Source organism: Stigmatopora nigra, unplaced genomic scaffold (assembly GCF_051989575.1).
Source record: "Stigmatopora nigra isolate UIUO_SnigA unplaced genomic scaffold, RoL_Snig_1.1 HiC_scaffold_56, whole genome shotgun sequence".
Taxonomy (NCBI): Eukaryota; Metazoa; Chordata; class Actinopteri; order Syngnathiformes; family Syngnathidae; genus Stigmatopora; species Stigmatopora nigra.
The window spans coordinates 76020-94320 of NW_027551634.1; positions in this window are offsets into that span (position 1 = coordinate 76020).

Here is an 18301-nt window from a genome sequence, read left to right on the forward strand (position 1 = left end):
TACCACTGTTGCGAGTGAGCCTCGTGATTTTATTGAAACCGAGGGCTATTTTGAAAAGTTCAAGAGTAGGTATGGGGTGCAAAGTGTTTTGTTGTATGGGGAAAGCTCCTCTGCAGACCAAGAGGCAGAAAAAAAGGTACGTCAAGGAAGATTTCCCTGACATAATAAAAAAGAATGTTTTGGAGCAAGTTTATAACATGGACGAGACGCAAATAGAATTACTTACTGGACATTTTTATTTTTTATTTAAGATGAACTAAAAGTGCCAGGGTTTAAAGTTCACACCAATTATCTGACACAAGTGTAGGAATGCTGCTGGCTTCATGGTGAAGCCAGCCTTAATCTACAAATGCAACCGTCCCCATGCTTTGAAAAACAAGAACAACTCCTTGCTGCCTGTCTGCTGGGTGAGCAACAGGAAAGATTGGATCACGAAAGCTCTCACAAAGGACTGCTTTTTAAAAAATTGCTTCATCCTAAACGTGAAGCTTTACCTTGCTGAAAAGGGGCTGTCCTTCAAGGTCCTCCTCCTATTGGACTGTACGGGAGGACATGTAACCGAAGGGGTTCAAGTCAAGTTCCTGCCCCCAACACAGATTCCATCCATACCAGGTCCCCTCCTATACAGACTATTAGGGGCAGGCATTTTGGTCCAGTGGTGGAAGCCGAATTCCAGATAGTTCCATCAGGAGACGCAATGGCTCAGTGTTTTTTTTTTTGTTAGCGCGCCCCACCCCCACAGTGAGTGTCCTTTCTTGTGCACACAATAAACAGTTTATAATTGGTAAAAACAAAGCATAGGAAATTAATCATAATTTTGTTGGCCCATTCATCATATTTCAAATCTTACTACCTGGAGTTTTCCCATACATAACTGTCTTCTGTAATGTAGCAAATCATTATTATACATAAAAAACAGTAATGTCTTTTAGACCATATTGATAACAACAAAGTACATTTATTCATTAATCGTAATTGAGAAGAAATGAAGACAAAGTAGTAGTTGTTTAATTGACAACTTTTTGGGGTTTGAGATACTCAGAAATATATACCTGGAAGATGTGGGATAAGACAGGTCTGGATCTTGTCAAGTTGTGGAAGTTTGTTTTTCTATTTTGTGCCTCAAATTGACAATCATATTACTTTACAGTGGAAGCCATCTCGAAATGTACTGCCACCCGCTGGACATATTTGTAAATACAAGTATGGCACAATGTACTGCCCGTCCTTTTTATCCGATATTCTCATATATGTTCACATAAAAACGCTCTTGCTATGTGAGAAAAAACACTAGAAGACTTACGAAAAGACAGACTAGAGGGCTTAGAGAACAATACCTGAAAATGCTATTGAACACACTTCTAGTGAAGTGTGCCAATAAAAACGATTTTAATTTTAAATAATTTCCCAATATTTTAGGAAATATGTATTCAAAACAAAATGATTTGCTGAGAACCTTAATTCAAAGATTAATGTCAGTGTTTTCTATGCTGATGTAGAACCTTAATTTCCATGCTGGTGTAAATTTTCTGGATTAGGATTCCTGGATTTCCAATTTCATTACAGTACTTACTGTTATAACTACTTTTTTTCTTCTGTCACGTACTGTTTTGCGTGTTTGGCTGTGAATAAATGCCCTTGTTATTCTAAATGAATGTTGTTATCTGTAAGAGGCCGTATTTGGCCCGCGGGCCGAGGTTAAAAAACATGTACACAGACGATTGGGGGCGGAGGGAGCGCGCAACGTCAGTTCCGCTGGCTATCAGGTCGGCTAACTATCTAAACGGCTAACTCCGCTCGGCCAAACGCCCCCTCGGCGAACTGTCCCTGGTTTCAAATCCAGATCATGTCCATCTGTGTGAAGTTTGCATGTTCTGTGTGGGTTTCTTCCGGGTACTCCGGTTCCCTCCCATGCCCCTAGGTGTGGATGTGTGAGTGCATAATTGTCCAGCCCCTTGTGTCCTGCGATCGGCTGGCCACCGATTCAGGGTGTCCCCCGCCTCTGGCCCGGAGACAGCTAGGATAGGCTCCAGTACCCCCATGACCCTGATGAGGATAAAGCGATTCAGAAAATGAGATGAAATGAGGTTTGTTAATAAGTCTGTGGGATTGTTTGCTTTATTTGCTTCATGACAAGTTGACCTGCTATGTACCATGTTCCTCCTTTCCCCATGTCTTGTCAGGTTTCTTTTTGTGATTTGATTTCTTAGTCCTTGTTATTTTCTGAGGATTCCTGCCTTAAATATTAAAGTTTTGTTATTGTCGCCCACGCACTCGTCGATTGGCTGCTTTGCTACATTTGGGTCTTTCCGACCTAATCTTAACAGGTTACGAGAGACCATGTTTTAATAGAAAAAAGTCTGCTCATATTAAACTTTCTTCACCAACTTACCAGTTTCTTTTTATTTAAATTGCTTTCCGTTTCAATCAAATGTTAATTCATTTTCCATACAGCTTACACAAGGCCGGCGGGTGGCAACGGAATCTATCCCAGGCAACTACTCAATCTAGTAATGGCTATGGTTAAAATTGTGAAATTTGCCTTTCTCTTGTTTGAACAGTTGGGGCAACCTCAAATATGGTTTTAATTTCATGAGAATCAGCACCTCCAAATCTGAGACCATGGTCCTCAGTCGGAAAAAGGTGGAGGAGTTTAAGTATATTGGGTGTTGTTCACGGGTTAGGGTGGAATAGAGTGGGTGATCGACAGGTGGATCGGTGCGGCATCAGCAGTGATGTAGACTCAGCACTGGCCCGTCGTGGTGAAGGAATTGAGCCAAAAGGCAAGGCTCTCTATCGGTCAATTTACGTTTTCCCCCCTCATTTATGATCACAAGCGGTGGGTCGTCACCAAAAGCAAGTGGCTGAAATGAGTTTCCTCTGCAGGATATCTGGACTCCCTTGGAAATAAGGTAGGAAGTTTGGTCATCTGTGAGGGGCTCGGAGTAAAGTCGCTGCTCCTCTGGATTGAGAGGAGACAGATGAGTTGGCTTGAACCTCTGATCAGGATGCCCCCTGGACGCCTCCCTCGGGAGGTGTTTCGGGCACGTCACACCGAGAGGAGTCCACGGGGTTGACCTTGGACACACTGGGAACTCTATGTCTCCCGGCTAGCCCAGGAACGTCTTGGGGTCCTTCTGGAAGAGCTGAATGAAGTGGCTGGGGAGAGGAAAGTCTGGGCTTCCCTGCTGAAGCTGCTGACCCCCCGACCCGACTTCTAATGTAGGGGAACAAGATGAGATATACATTTTGTCTGATGTTAAAGGACAAACACACTAAAGCACACAAACATATTCTTAGGAATAGTAATATGTATACCGTATTTATTTGAGTAATGCGCCAAAATTTGTAACAAAAAACTGAAGCAAAGGGTGTGGTGTTATACATGAGGTCTTTGCTTTTATGACCATCAGCACTTTATTTACAAGAGAAAAAAACTATCTCTGAATATCATTTATGAATTATTCTTCAACAGGCAAAAGTGGGTGTTAATTTGAATATCAGTAGGTGGGTTTCAGTTTAAAAGGAAATTCCATATAAGCATTTTTATATAGCTATCTAGTCTGCTAATTAACTTGATTTAGCACTTAGGCCTGGCAGGATCTCTTTCAGGCTAGAACGGAAATAAATCTTACCTTGCTTGACAGCCAGGGCTTAACAGGGAAGGAATTAAGGGTTTCAAGGAAAGTGTAGTGTAGCACATACAAAACTTGAGTGATAATACAAACAGAATACATGATTAGTGCAAGTAATGTCAAAAGAGTTATAGGCTAGTGAGGATAAAATTTGAATACATAACAGGACTTATTTCATCAATTGACGTGGACAACCAAAACAGCAACATCTAAGTATTGGCACATATACAATATTTCCACGTATGCATATGCATATACATTGCTACTGCCACAATGTAATTTCCCGAATACGGGATGAATAAAGTTATCCAATCCAATCCAAACATCCAGAAAGCAATTAAGGACATGAAGGAAACAACCATCATTTTGAACTTGAAAAATCTGTGGCCCAAAAACATCAACCAGGACTCTGAGGGATTTACCACTAAGGAGATTCTTCACTCAGTTGTAGATAAGGCAGTGAAGCTGGCTCGGTTGGTAGCCACTGAAGGATTCTTGGACATGACAGTATAGGACGTCAACACTTTGCTCGAGAGCCACTCAACACCCCTAACTGATGAGGACCTAATCAAAACGTTAACCTGTTTTAAAAATATAGGGTATTTCAAGCGGAGAGTAACTATTTTCAGTGTGTGATATTAGATATATATATACAATCCAGTCTTTTGATATGTTTATTGCTGTAATATTTAATAAATACACTTCTTAATAATTGTACTGGTCTACTTGTAGTACTTCTGCATGAGTGCGAAAACATAATATGGTAGTAATAATAGAGGTGATCCTACTTTGCAGCCATGTCTGGTCTCATTATCTGTGATATACAAGGAATTACCGTAATGTGAAATGATTCGTTCTATTAAAGTTTATGCATACAAGATTAAAGAACATAGAGAGAGAGGCTTGATCATATCAAATGGATGCATCTGCCAATATTATTGCCACTACGGCCATGATAAACACTTCCTATCAATGGTATTGACAACTGTAAACAACTCGAGTTGTTCCTACCAAGGACATTGGACAACCTAAACTCAATCTTGAATCATACGGTTTGTGTGGTCATCACTGTACACTATTTAAATCTAGTCAAAAGCGAGGTTTGGCAATCCTTAACAAATCTGCTGAAGTGTCAGACTGCTCTGTTGTCTTTCTTTACCACTATGTTCCAACACCTTCTTGGGCTCCCATTGGCTATAAGGAAGCTGAGTTTCCATATTGCCACCAATAATTTACAACCCCCAGTTGCCAATTTTGCATTATTTTTCCGCTGCTTAAGCATTTAATGTTATTATGAGTGTTCTTGTATAATAATTTGTAAAGGTTGGGAAAGATAGCTGGCCACAAGTTGCAATGCAGCACCGTTTGGAAGCCTGGCAGGGATGATGTGTCGTGTAGAAGTGTTTAGAATTTCTAGTGTTACTTTGGAGGTATAGTGAGGTGTGCAAAAAAAGTGGTAGAAGAGGCCTTGTACTGAATTGAATTTCAACTGCAGGTAATGAATGAAATTGACAGAAAAACAATGATAGATTTTCTTGGCATTTTTGTATACTATAAAAATTTAATAAAATACTTTCACATTATCTCAGTCTCAAAATTGCAACATTTCAGCCAAAGTCTAGCCTGGCAGTTGTTGCTTAGTTCTTATAACAAGACAGATAAGTAAAAAGTGCAACAATACCATGGAAGGAAAGGGCAAACTTTCAGCTTGATTTTGTCTTCTATCTATCTATCTATCTATCTCAAACACAAAAGGAAATTCACAAGTGCAAAATGTAAACACATTTTGAACACGTGATGGTAATATTTAGGTACATAAATGAATCTTGTATATCATTGCTACAGGTGCCTGACATCAAAGCTATGTTTTTATAGCAATTCGAAAATGCAAACAATGTCAAAAATATGCTGGGCAACATCCTCCATTTTCTGGCTCGTTGGTTTATTCGTTAGGCGAGTGGTCATGTTGGTTTAAAAAAGAAAACAAAGCCTCGGATAACGTATTCTGAGCATGCTATTGAGACAGTTGTATCTCTGGCCTTTGCGAATGAATATCCAATCGTTTTTTTTGTTTAGTTTTTCCTATTACTTAATTGTCTTTCGTAACTCACTTATAACATTTACACATTAACAATACAATGGTATGTCTAGGTCATTCTACATTTATCACACTTTTAGAACATCGGTTAACTATCTCAAAAATGAAAGACGTCTAAACATTCACAGAGTTCACTCAAAGCATGAACAATTTTTAAAAACACTATAGCTCCAGAAAGAAGTATCCCAATAACTTTGATTACAGCAAAAATACATTTCTTACCTTTTTTCATAATTTTTTTAGCAGCACTTAAATGAACATTTTTAGTCTGAATCTGCACCTCATAAAACGGTTTGTCCTCTGTCGTTGATTCTGTAATGCACTGATAAAGCGAATCGTCATCACTCCTTGGCGTTTTCAGTTCCATACACACTAGATCATCTACAGTTTTTGACTCTGGAAGGCCTTTATTAACATCAGACCTCTTAGTGTGTCTGTCCAGAAGACTCTCATCACAAACCTCCCTGCTATCTGTGGCTAGAAGGCATCCAGTAACACAATCCTGCTCAGGTTTTTCCTGAAGAGTCCTCCCAATAACAGAATCTCCTGTTTCTCTCTCGGGGGAGTCCCTATGAACAGCATTCACCTCAGGCGTCGGCTGAGTTTTTGTTACTTGAAGGCATAATTCAAGAGTTTCCCCAAATGATTTCTCTAAAATGCCCTTATCAATGGAAAGCTCATTTTCTGTTTTTAGATGTCCCTCTTTGAATGGATCACTCCAAATTCTTGGTTCTGCAGGACCCACATCAACAGAATGCTCTTCCTCTTCCGTTTTAGTTTTAAGAGGGCCGTGATTAAAAGATTCTCCCTCAGTTCTCATCTCTTCTAGTACAGTATCAACAGAATCTACCTCAGGTTCTGTCTCTTGACAGCCATGAACAGTAGAATACTCCTTAGTTCTAGGCTCTCGAAGGACCGTATCTTCCTTGAATCCAGTCTCAACAAGGACGTCAACAACAGGATCCTCAGTTCTTGGCTCCTTGATCAAATAGTTGACAGGATCCTCCGGTTTCTTTCCACAAATTGCAGCAATTTCTTTTTTCTTGATTTTTTGCTCGAACTGGCCTTCAAGATCAAAATTAGTTTGCTTTATCCTGATCATGAGATGCTTCAATTCTGTGATCTCCAGTTGATACTGCTCTAATTTGTCTTCTAAGTAGTGTTGAAATTGTTCCTCATCAACGGGGAATTTATCATTTAGGATTGCTTTTTTTAGATTGGCAAAATGTTCCTTTCGAAGAGAAGCATATTCTTCTAGCACCTCTCTAACAATTTTGTTTTGTTCGTGAAGCCTGTGTAGTTTATATCTGAGTCTTTCATTGTCTGACCACGTTTTCTCCATGGAAAAATCACCAGCTTGCACCCAACATTTTGGATTATGTTGTCCATATAATGCAGAGTCCTCTGAATGATAGTTTTCTTCAAATCTTTTTTTGACAAAATTGTCTTTATGGATTTCTGTTTTTTCAAAATTATTTGTATTTTTTTCATTATTTTCCACTGGTGTTCTCACTTTTGTCCCAGTGAATACACAATGATATTTACTGCTCTTAGTTTCCTGTTCTTCACTGTCCGTCTGAATTTTCAAATTCAGACAAAAATTCTGTCCCAAGTCTTCACAAGTAAGTTCATTGGGTTCATTTTTCGTGTCCTCGCATAGTTGATTCAATAATTTTTCTGGTCTTAAGTCTTTGTTCTCGGCTTTTAGCTTTGCCAAAAACATTCCTGTATCAGAAGTCTCTCCCTGTACTTTTTTCAAAAGAGATATATCTCCATAAGTAGTTTGTGTCACTGTATTATTGGGTGCGTTAATCTCATCAGTGATTCCTGGTTGATCAGCTACTTCCCACTCTTGCACTGTTAATGTGTGGTCTTTCACACAGAAGCACGACTGAACATCATTTTTGTTTTTAGAAGGTGGTTGTGCAATATTGTGACATTGTCGAATTAAAACAGACTTCTCTTTGTCAAGCTCTTTTCTAATATTAACATCCTCCATTAAGAATTTAATTTCTTCCAGGTCATGAAGCTGGTTGCACAACCTTTCATTCTCAGCCCACCCCTCTTCTTCGTCATCCATTTCCCTTGTTATTTCCTTTTCATCTTTCCAAACAGACTTTTTTGGGGCTGCCATCCTTTTACAATACATCTCTCCTTGATTTTTGTCCATCCATGATTCATCTCCTGGATTTTTGTCCATCCATGATTCATTTCCTTGATTTTTGCCCGTTGAAGATTCAAATGGTGACAAATCAGCCAGCCAAGTTCCTCTTCTCTTCTTTGGAGTAATGCCATTGTCAGTATCATTTTTTTGTGCTTCTAGTGCCTCATTTTTTTTATATGTCCTCACACCTAAAGTTTCAACATCAGCCAGCACATCTGGGAATGTATTTTTATCATCAAGAGGGCACTGACGTCCTAGAAATGTAACTTGTGTCCTCAACTCTTCCTCCTTTATTTCCATTTTCTTACACCTGCATGTAAGCAACGCCACTTCATCTCTCAGGGACTTAATCTTATAAATTAGGTTGTTCTCAGTTCCTTCACGAACTTTAACACGTGCCTTTAAGCCTTCATTCTCCGTTTCCATTTTTAAACTTGGCGTTTCAAACAAGAGGGTGCCAAGATTAAAGGGTGGAGTTTTCTCAATTGCTGTGTCTTGTTGATTATCTTTGATTTGTACAGTAAAGTCTTTATCCTCAGTGTTTAGCCCCAGTAGACCAGAGTCAATAGGTTCCTCAAAGTGTGGCTTTTTCAAGACACATTCATTACATTTTTTGGTAACAAACAACTCCTCCATCTGCTCCAGCTGGCTTTGAAGATCACGTATTTTTAGTCTCAAACTGCTATTGAGAGTATTCAGCTCCTCTGTGCCTTCTCGCTGGTAATCTATCTCCCTTTTTTGCTTTTCTATCATCTCATTTTTACTGTAGAGGAGAAAATGTACTTGCTCACTAAAGCGATCACGAGCTTTCAAAGATGTCTTTAGGCGTACGATTTTTTGGCTCTGTTGATTTTGAACTGATTTGTTGTTTTCCAGTTCATCTTTTATAATCTCATTCTGATTTTTTAAAAATGTATTATTTTCCTCAATGTCATGCAACTTGTTGCTCATATTTTTATTTTCTACAAATCCATTCTTCATGGCATTTTCAGCTTCATCAATCCGCCTTATTAAGTCGTCTTGATCTTGAAGCATAGACCTAACCGTCTGCAACTCCACTCTTAGACGACTAATCTCTGTTTGATTCTTGTCACTCTGAGTTTCAATTTGACACAAATCGGAAATTAAATACTCTGTACTTTCATTTATAATGATGACATTTTTTTCCAAAACTTTGGCTACTGCACAAAGGTTTTCATTTTGTTTAATGATCCTCACACTCTGATTTTGAATGCCCGCCAGAGCTTGAAGAAGAAATTCGTTATCCTTCGAAGGATTTTCTTCATTTTCTTGAAGAAACTTGAGTTGCACCATCAGCGGACCATTCTCTGTATCGAGCTTCAATTTCTGGCATTCCAGCAAGTTGACATTAAGGAATCTATTTTGCTCGTCTAGAACATTCTTTATTTCTTCAAGAATTTGAAGTAGTGCCCTCAAATCATTTTTTTCCTTTTCCATCTTCATACCATGTAATTCAAGATATGGTAACTCTTTGTTCAGATAACTGTTCTTACCCAAAGTGTCGCCTTGCCATTTAACTTGTTTGCCAGCAGCTGTGTCCATTTTGGATCAGTACACATGGGCTTGCTTGAAATCCAAGATATGTCTCTGTTTGGGTTCAGTCTGGATGAGGCAGCTAAATTCAAGATTTGTCTCCATTTTGATTCAGTCTCGGTCACCCTATTTATTCCAAGAACTCTCATTGGTGCATTTGATTGTTCCATTACTTTTGCACATCTTTAAAATGTCCTGACATACAAAATGCACATCATTCTGAACAATTGTGTAAAATTTAAAATGATTGATTTGCAATGTCACAAGGGATAGTTAAAAGGTGGTATATTTTCTCCTTATGACATCATCAGAGAGAAATGTGACTTTGGTGCATGGTGTCATCAAACGGAAATATTATGCTTATTAAGAGTTGATCTAAGTGCACAACATGAAACCCACTCCTCAACAACCAGAACAAAGTTAATGTGTTCAATACATGATTGACACCACAATCAAGGCACAGGTGACCTCTACCAACAACAACTTGACTAAAATTATGAGGTAGCAACTTGGACAAAAAATTGAGACTCATCTTTTTCCTAATTTTTCATTCACCAAGAGTCACAGAACCCTTGTTGGCCCATTTTATTTCATACAAAAAAATCCAAATAGGACCGGAATCCTGGGGGAAATATGACGGATCATTTGGCCAATTTACAAAATTACTCATTAAATTTCTGTCCAATCAAATATCCAGTACATCGTCTTTATGACATGCATCATCTACTTGACATGCATGGCCCAGTGGGCAAATGGTTAGCGCACAAGCCTAACATAAATAGAGTTGTGGCTACGATTCCAGGTTGGTTCTCATTGTGTGGAGTATGCATGTTCTCCCCGGGCTTGCAAGGTTTTTTTACCGGCAGTCTGGTTCCTCTCGAATCCCCAAAATATGTGGGGTTTAACACTAAAATTTCCCATAGGTATGAGTGTGAGCATAAATGGTTGTCTGTCTCCGGGTACCCTGTCTGGTGCCATTAGTTAGGTGGGAATGAATGAACTTTAACCCACCTTTGACACAATTTGGGCACAGCTAATAAATTCAGTAATAATGGTAAGACATGGCGGTATCAGAGAAGCTTAATATTTCCCATACAATATATATGAGATGCTAAAAAATCAATAAAAGAAAGTGTTTGAATTCACAAATATCGCTGTGACTTAAAATACTGCATTTGATTGCCATTTTTTTGATAGAAAATTTAAGCTTTGATAGTTTTTTTTTGTTTGAAGGAACTTAGAAAATTATTGCTTTGTATCTGGACCACATTTTAGGCAAGAACATTTTTTTGGCTTTAAAATTCAATCAAAGAATGAATTTTCTTTAATAAAAATATCTTCTCAATAAATAAATAAAAAATCAATAAAAAACTAAAAACAACGTGACACAAACCCACAACGAGACACTCGGTTTGAATCACGGTAAGATTTGTATTTTATATTAGCAAAAAGGAATATGAAATGTTGATTTAGCTTCTCAAGTCTTTTACTTTGTTATGCCTCGGAGGCATAACTAAGACCACAAGACCTAGTCAATGAAGGCTCCGAAATGTAGTATATTATTCCAAAGGTTGCACTGAGCGGCCGGTGTGTTAGTGCCAAACCTAACATTGAATTGAATGCTTTTATTGTCATATTACAAGTATAATGAGATTTAAAGCTTTCACCACACAGTGCACAAATAACAACAGACAAATAAATATTCACTAAATAATAGATGAATAAATAATTAAGTAGTCCAAGTAAGGTCAGCAGGGCGGAGCGGGCTTGTTCCGTTTGAAGTCGAGGATGAGTTCACCACTCACTGAGTCTATGGACGCGACGACAAACAAGTAAACACATAGAAAATCAATATATAGTGATGATAAATAAATAATCACGAAATAGTATATAAATTAATAAATTCATTAATTAATGGCCAACATAATAAATACGTAGCATAAATAATAGTAATAAATCTTGATTAGGTCCTTGGTGCCACTGTCTTGGCAGTTATAGCTCTGCAGCGCCTTCAGGAGGGCAGCAGGTTGAAGTGGTGGAAACCGGGATTTGGAATGTCCTCTATAATGCTCTCTGCCCTTCTAAGGCAAAATGTAGGATGCTGTGTCCATTTTGGAGGATCAGAGTTGATGAGCACGGATTTATAGAGTCCTATTGACCTACCATGCATGTTTTTGGGACATGGAAGGAAACCGGAGTAACTGCACAGTCACGTGGAGATCATGCAGGATAGTCCATACAGGAAGGCTGGCACCCATCAGGGACTGAATACTTTGATCGTAGAACTTTGAGGCAGATGTGCTAACCGCTCTTCCACTGTGTCACCTAAGAATTACATTCATACCTTTTTTTGTCTAATATATGATATATTATTGCCTGATATATCAAATTTGCTGAATCTAGTTTTTTTTGTTGGATAGACTTTTTGTCGGATATATAAAATAGCTGATCATTTTGATTTAGACTTCCAATTCCTCTATAAGTAAATTATCTTTTTGCTGGAGGGGCAACACATTCATATCCCGATGGTGCGGGTTGTGTGATACTACATCGTTTTGGTCCAAGTGAATACAGGCTCAAAATGGCTGATGCAAATAAGGTACAGATTCCATTTACTGTATTTTCAGGACTATAAGTCACAGTTCTTTTTACAGTTTGGCCATGAGTGTAATTTATACTCCACTGGGATTTATGTGTGAAATTACAAAGGAGTTGCCAGTTTTGACATAATTATGAATAATTTACGTGGATTTCAAAAACAACACGGCTATTGTCGTCCGACACAAACAACAATTAAAAACCTGGAAACCATCCAATAGTTACTTCTACGTCTGTTGTATCTTCCCCTGGTCACTTTTACAGTTCAGCAAACGCAGTGGCGGGCCGTCGGGGCCTTAAAGGCCTTCTCTGCTGGCCTAAGAAATATCTGAATCATATATGTATTATATTTTGTCCATCAATACTTATTAAATAATTCCAAACTGTCTGTTAGCTTCCTTTCATTGCTTTTCCTCCTGGTTGCATTGATTGCGGAAGTATGTTTTCATTTTGAAGCATTTAACCAATCACATTTCATTATTTGTTGCCAGGGTCAGAAATCTGCCTCAAGGCCTTCGCAATCAGTTCTGCGGGCTCTGCTGCATTAAACAAGCGTCAATGAGACTGTTGCTTTAACCAATCAGAATTCGATTTGGTGACACCAAAGCCATTTCACAGGCATTGGTATACGTCATCGCTTTCACCAACTATGATTGGCTAGTAGGCGGACCAAAGCCGATGTGAGCCAGTCAGCGATTGCAAACTTCACCCACAATGGAGAACGGAGGCAAAACAATTGGATTTGTTTGCAGATTTGCTCACAAAGCTATTTTCCAGACGGAATTTTCCAGAAGAAATGGACATCATGAAGAAAGGGCGGTCAACTCCGAAGCTAGCAAAATGGTGTGTCCGCCACTTTCAGTACGCTAACTACGAGAGCTACCAAGCTGAATTTGGCGAAAGCTGCACAAGCAAATATAATGTTGTGTTGATTTAAAGCCATTTTCAAGACGGACTATGCCAGAAATACGACAGGACAGGTTTGACATTCATCATTAGCTTCGATGGTGATAGAAAAGAAGAAAGAAAGAAAGGAGGATGGATATTGTGTAAAGTTAAAAATAATTTTTGGTGAGTAAAATATGGCTATATTCCTAAATAATATTTCAATTGTGAGGTTATTATTGATTATTTTTAATTTGTCGCAGCTGTAGATGCAGTACAGTTTACAGCCATAAAATACTTTGAGGGTTGAATTGAAGGCGTCGCCAGAAAATGCACGGACCGCCGCTGAGCAAACGTTATACCACTAGATTTCTTTTAATGGAGATAGTACCTAAAAATCTACACACTAAAACCTGCAACAGTCATTTGATTGAGAGCAACCAATGAATGAAAGTGTAAGAGAATCTGAAGGGAATTGTTTCATGTGTGCCAATTCCATCGCTTCACGTTGTCAGGATAATCTTGAGTTTGAGATTCATTTATTTGATAAGAGACAGCACATATTAATGAACATATTTATATTAATGTTAATAAACACACTGTAAAACCTCTATTACAACGGCATGCTGTTCTATTTTTTAAACTTTCTCCTCTAGTGCCGTTCAATTAGTGGTTGCCGTTCAATTAGAGGGTGCCGTTCTATTTTTCAATTCTTTCACCAAAGTGCTATTTAAATAGAGGTTTTACTGTATGTAAATATGTAAGATTGTAGCTGAGGGATAATTTTTATGTTTAGTCCTAAACGTCCCTCATCTTTAGTCTTGAACAGGAGGAATATCATTTTAAGAACAGGCGGTAACATGACAATTGGACATTTGTAAATTCTTTTTCATTATTTCAATTATTTTACATTTGTTAATTTTTTTTTGGAAGATCCTGTATAATCGGGTGTATTCGAAGAAAACAGAGACTTCAAGAAAATACAAATGTGCATTATCATTCATTATAAAGACTTATTTTCTATTCATTATTTTGATAGGAATTTGTATCCCATTTTTGTTAGATTAAACAGCATTGGATCCTATTTATGACAATTTTAAAAATATAGGTGACCTGTGAGAGAAATCTGTTATTTGAGTTGGAATTGACGATGGGCTATATTTATCAGTAAACCTATCCACCATTTAGACCACAATACTTGAACTTTCCACCAGAATGATTCAAACACATACAACATACTCGCCTCGTTATACCTTACAGACGTTTTGTGGTAGGAAACTGTCTCCATTTTTGTTAGGTCATGGAGAAGATATTTTTTTCCAAGAAAAAGGAGATGGAACAAATCAAAGAAGTTTTGAAAATATAGAAGGCTAACTGATATGCCCTCTTAGCTGTCACCATTATGTGCCCTGCTCTTTTTATTATTACGGCAATTGGGGTAAAGTTTGTTTAGTGGCAGCCTAATTAAGACTTGTAAAGGTAAAAGTAGATTATTGTTCTTTATTTTAGTGATACTATTTTGTGCCACTGTTTAATGCATCAGATGTGCCAAAAGAAAATGCTCTGCAAATTAGAAATCACTGATGATTTGATGTCGCACTGCACTTTCTTGTTCAAGTGCCTTTAGAGACTTCTCCTAGATCTCTTTAGTTAAGTATAAGCTAATAAGTTAGTAAACAATGCCCAATTCAGGTGTGTGCACTAGAGGGCCAGTTAAGTCACAAGTGTCCGGAAGGTCCTGTTCAAATCCATTAAAACTCAAAGGATACTACTGGAAAGTACTCATAATGGGTTCTCCACATCAGCCGTTTTGAGAAAGCAATGCTACAGCTGTATCCCAGAATGCATTTCGTGTTTCTGTCGCCAACGCTGTAAGAAATCCTTTTAAACATCAGCATTTACTGGTAACATGATTTATACATAAATATACAATACACCACAAGTTTTTAACTGTAGCATTTCCCTTATTTGAATGTGTAGTTACATATATTAAAACAACAACCCCAAATTAGTAATAAACAAGACTCTTTCTGCTTAGTAATGATGCAAGGGCTTAGAGGACTTAGTCATCCAGTTCAGAATTATTATTATTATTATTTTTTTTAAGAGGTCCATATTCCCGTGAGCATAGTTAAAGTGGATAGGCCTATGATTTCTTTAAACGTGAGGCAATACCTTCTAGCGTAGTTCATAATGAACTGCATTTAATTACAAATGTTGGACCACAAGCAGACAATGAAAACTGAGTTTAACCATAGTAAAAATTAAAGCTGAAGACTTGAATAACAATGATTTAATGAAGATAAAAAATATTTACTAGGTTTCCATTTTGCACTCTGCCTCTGTTCTGATAAATAAAAGCATGGTTTAAAAGTTAGTGCTGATGCATGCCCCTTTAAAGACAAACATGGAAAATATGAATACTGTATGGATTGTGTCTGAACTTTTAGCTGAAGATTTATGTACCCCCTCCCCCTACTTTAAAGCCTGCTACGGTATTCGTCATATTTCTATGCTTAGGAAACCGCTTACAACTTCCCACATTGGCATGTAACTTTGATTTATGACGCTTGCGTAAACTTAACAGCAATTCATATCAGGGATTAGCTATAAGGAAAAAAAACACTATATTAAGGTTGGGAATAAGTAAGGAAAAAAAAGAATAAATTGCAAACATGTGATTTCCTTCGCATTTGTTACCAGACAAGTGTTTTTAGGTCGTTTTCTTACCTGACTATGGCGTGTTACTTCTACCTTCATCAGAGTTGATGAAGGCGGAACTAACACGTAACATGTCGGGTAACCAAACAACCTAAAAACACCATTGTCTGTTATAAACGAACTAGTCAAAACATAAATAACCACAAGGAGAAAAAATGAACTTGATACAGAGACTACTTTGGCTTTACTAGGAACTTACATGGTTGTAAATCTGAAATGTCTATTCTTTGAGCAGCAGTGTTCACTCACATATGCAATAAATGTAAATTATCACACCACCAACAATTTCTTGGAGCATAAATCATTTATTCACCACTAGAGCAACACAGCACACTGTATAACAATTTGTAAACAAAAAAATCGTGTGCCATAATCAAATCACCATTCATGAAAAAATAGAAATTGTTTTTTAGTTTGTTTGTCAGGATGTCTACTGGCCCCAGTGGCCCAATGGGGCTGGTCAATGACACTCGTCATTCAATAGGGAAGCCGAGGGTGTTCAGATATGTGAAAAACTAAAAATGAAGGAACTCTAATTTTGCCAGCATACTTGGAAAAACAGCATAGTGCAATTTGATTTAAAAGCTATTGACAGACAGATGAAGGTGGTAAAACAAAAGCTTTACACAGGCCAGAATGTATCTCAGTGATGACATTAACAAAGAGGAAACCTTCAACATTGACTGAATGACAATTTGTAATCTTTCTGAATAAAGGACATGTTTGAAATTTAAGCGTACACAACGTAATTAGTCATTTGTTCAACTCACATTAATGTACTTAGTCTATCTGATGGACTGTCATAGCTTGCTAAGGGTCAATGGACATTATAAGCTCCCTGAACCACTGGGGCTAAGCACAACTACAGTGCCGTGAAAAAGTATTTGCCCCTTCCTGATTTCTGTAATTTTTGCATATTTATCACACACACACACAGGTTTCAGACATCTAATCAATTTTCGTATGAAACAGAGACAACCCAAAAAAAGAGGAAATGCAGTTTCTGAATGACGATTTTATTTACCAAGGCAGAAAAATAATTGCCCCTTCACCCTTATAAGGAGTTGTGCCACCTTTGACACCAATAGCTGAAATCAAGCGTTTACGGTAATTTGTGATGAGTCTTTCCAAATGCTTTGGAGTAATTTTTGCCCATTCTCCTGTGCATATTTGTTTCAGCTCGTTTTCACACCACAACACAGCATTTCAATAGGATTTAAATCCCGACTTAGCTTTTTTCAAAACCTTAACTTTGTCTTTTGTAGCCATTCAGAGGCGGTAAATAAAATCATAATTTATAAACTGCAGTTTTGACTTCCTTGGTTTTTTTCTGTCATACTAAAATTGATTTGATGATCTGAAACCTTTGTGTGTGTGATAAATATGAAAAAAATAAAATGAAAAAAATGAAATCAGGAAGGGGCTAATACGTGTTCACTGTACTGTATGTTGTGACATAACAGTAGCAATTTCCCCCTTCTTTTAATTTCTTTATGTGTTGAAATTGTTTGATATACAACACAGATCACTCCTGGAGGGTAAAGTCTTTGTGAACAAGTAGCAAAACAAGCCAAATTTAGACACATCAGCTCAGTAAACGATAAATTTAGACGGTAAGAAAAATTAGTCGCATTTCAGTTGTTTCACATATTGTATTCCAATCATATTGGAAACTTAAAATTTAGTATAACTGTCCATAAATCCTGTTGAGGAGAAATTCTGAAATAGTTTGAAACGTCTCTTGACACTAAACAATCTTCATTCATTAACCTTCTATTGTCATCCTTACAAGGGTCGCGGGGGTGCTGGAACCATGAATCGGCAAGCTAGTTACTTTTCCTTAAAGCTGCCGGGTAAATGTTTTTCAAAGCGAATAAGGTTGACATTTGTGATGCCTCATACAAACATAAAATCATCACCATGCCTGAAATGAACAAAGCACAACATTCAGTCATTATCTTTTCCCATCCATCTGTATCACATGCCCTCGAAGGGGATGTGGTCATGCTTGAGGCTGGGTTCCCCAACTGCACCTTCAATGGTTCTTATCTAAGTTTATCAGACACATTTTAGTTCATAAACATTGTATAATTCACACAGAATCACATGCTTTTTATTTTAAGAAGTGCTTTAAACCCAGAAGTGTTTGGATTTGAGTGAGACTTGTTTTAAACTTCTCTTGACACTAAACAATATTCACTCATTCACCTTCTATTTTGCTCAACTATAAAATTCTGTTAAAATTTTCTTGTCTATGATGTTTTTCTGTATATAAATATCAGGTGTGGTTTAAATATACAATGAAATTCTATACAATTGACCTTAAAACAAGAGCAGTGGCTAGCGCAACACTTTAAAGCAAGGAATGATAATCAGTTTTGGTTGTAATGCCACCCCAGAATTGCTGAAAAAAGTGGACGATCCCTGATGCGTGAAATAATCTCAAAAGTCACAGAAAAAGAGATTTGAGTGCCAAATTTGTTCTCTACACGTAAAATACCATTAGTGCAGTCATTATATTTTTGACATAGTCACCCATTTTATAGGACCTTTCAACATTTCAGCATCTCAGAACCGAGAGTTTGGCTCATGTGGATGTTATGCAGATAGGGTTGCCGAAAAGTAATCGCACCACTCCAAGTAGTG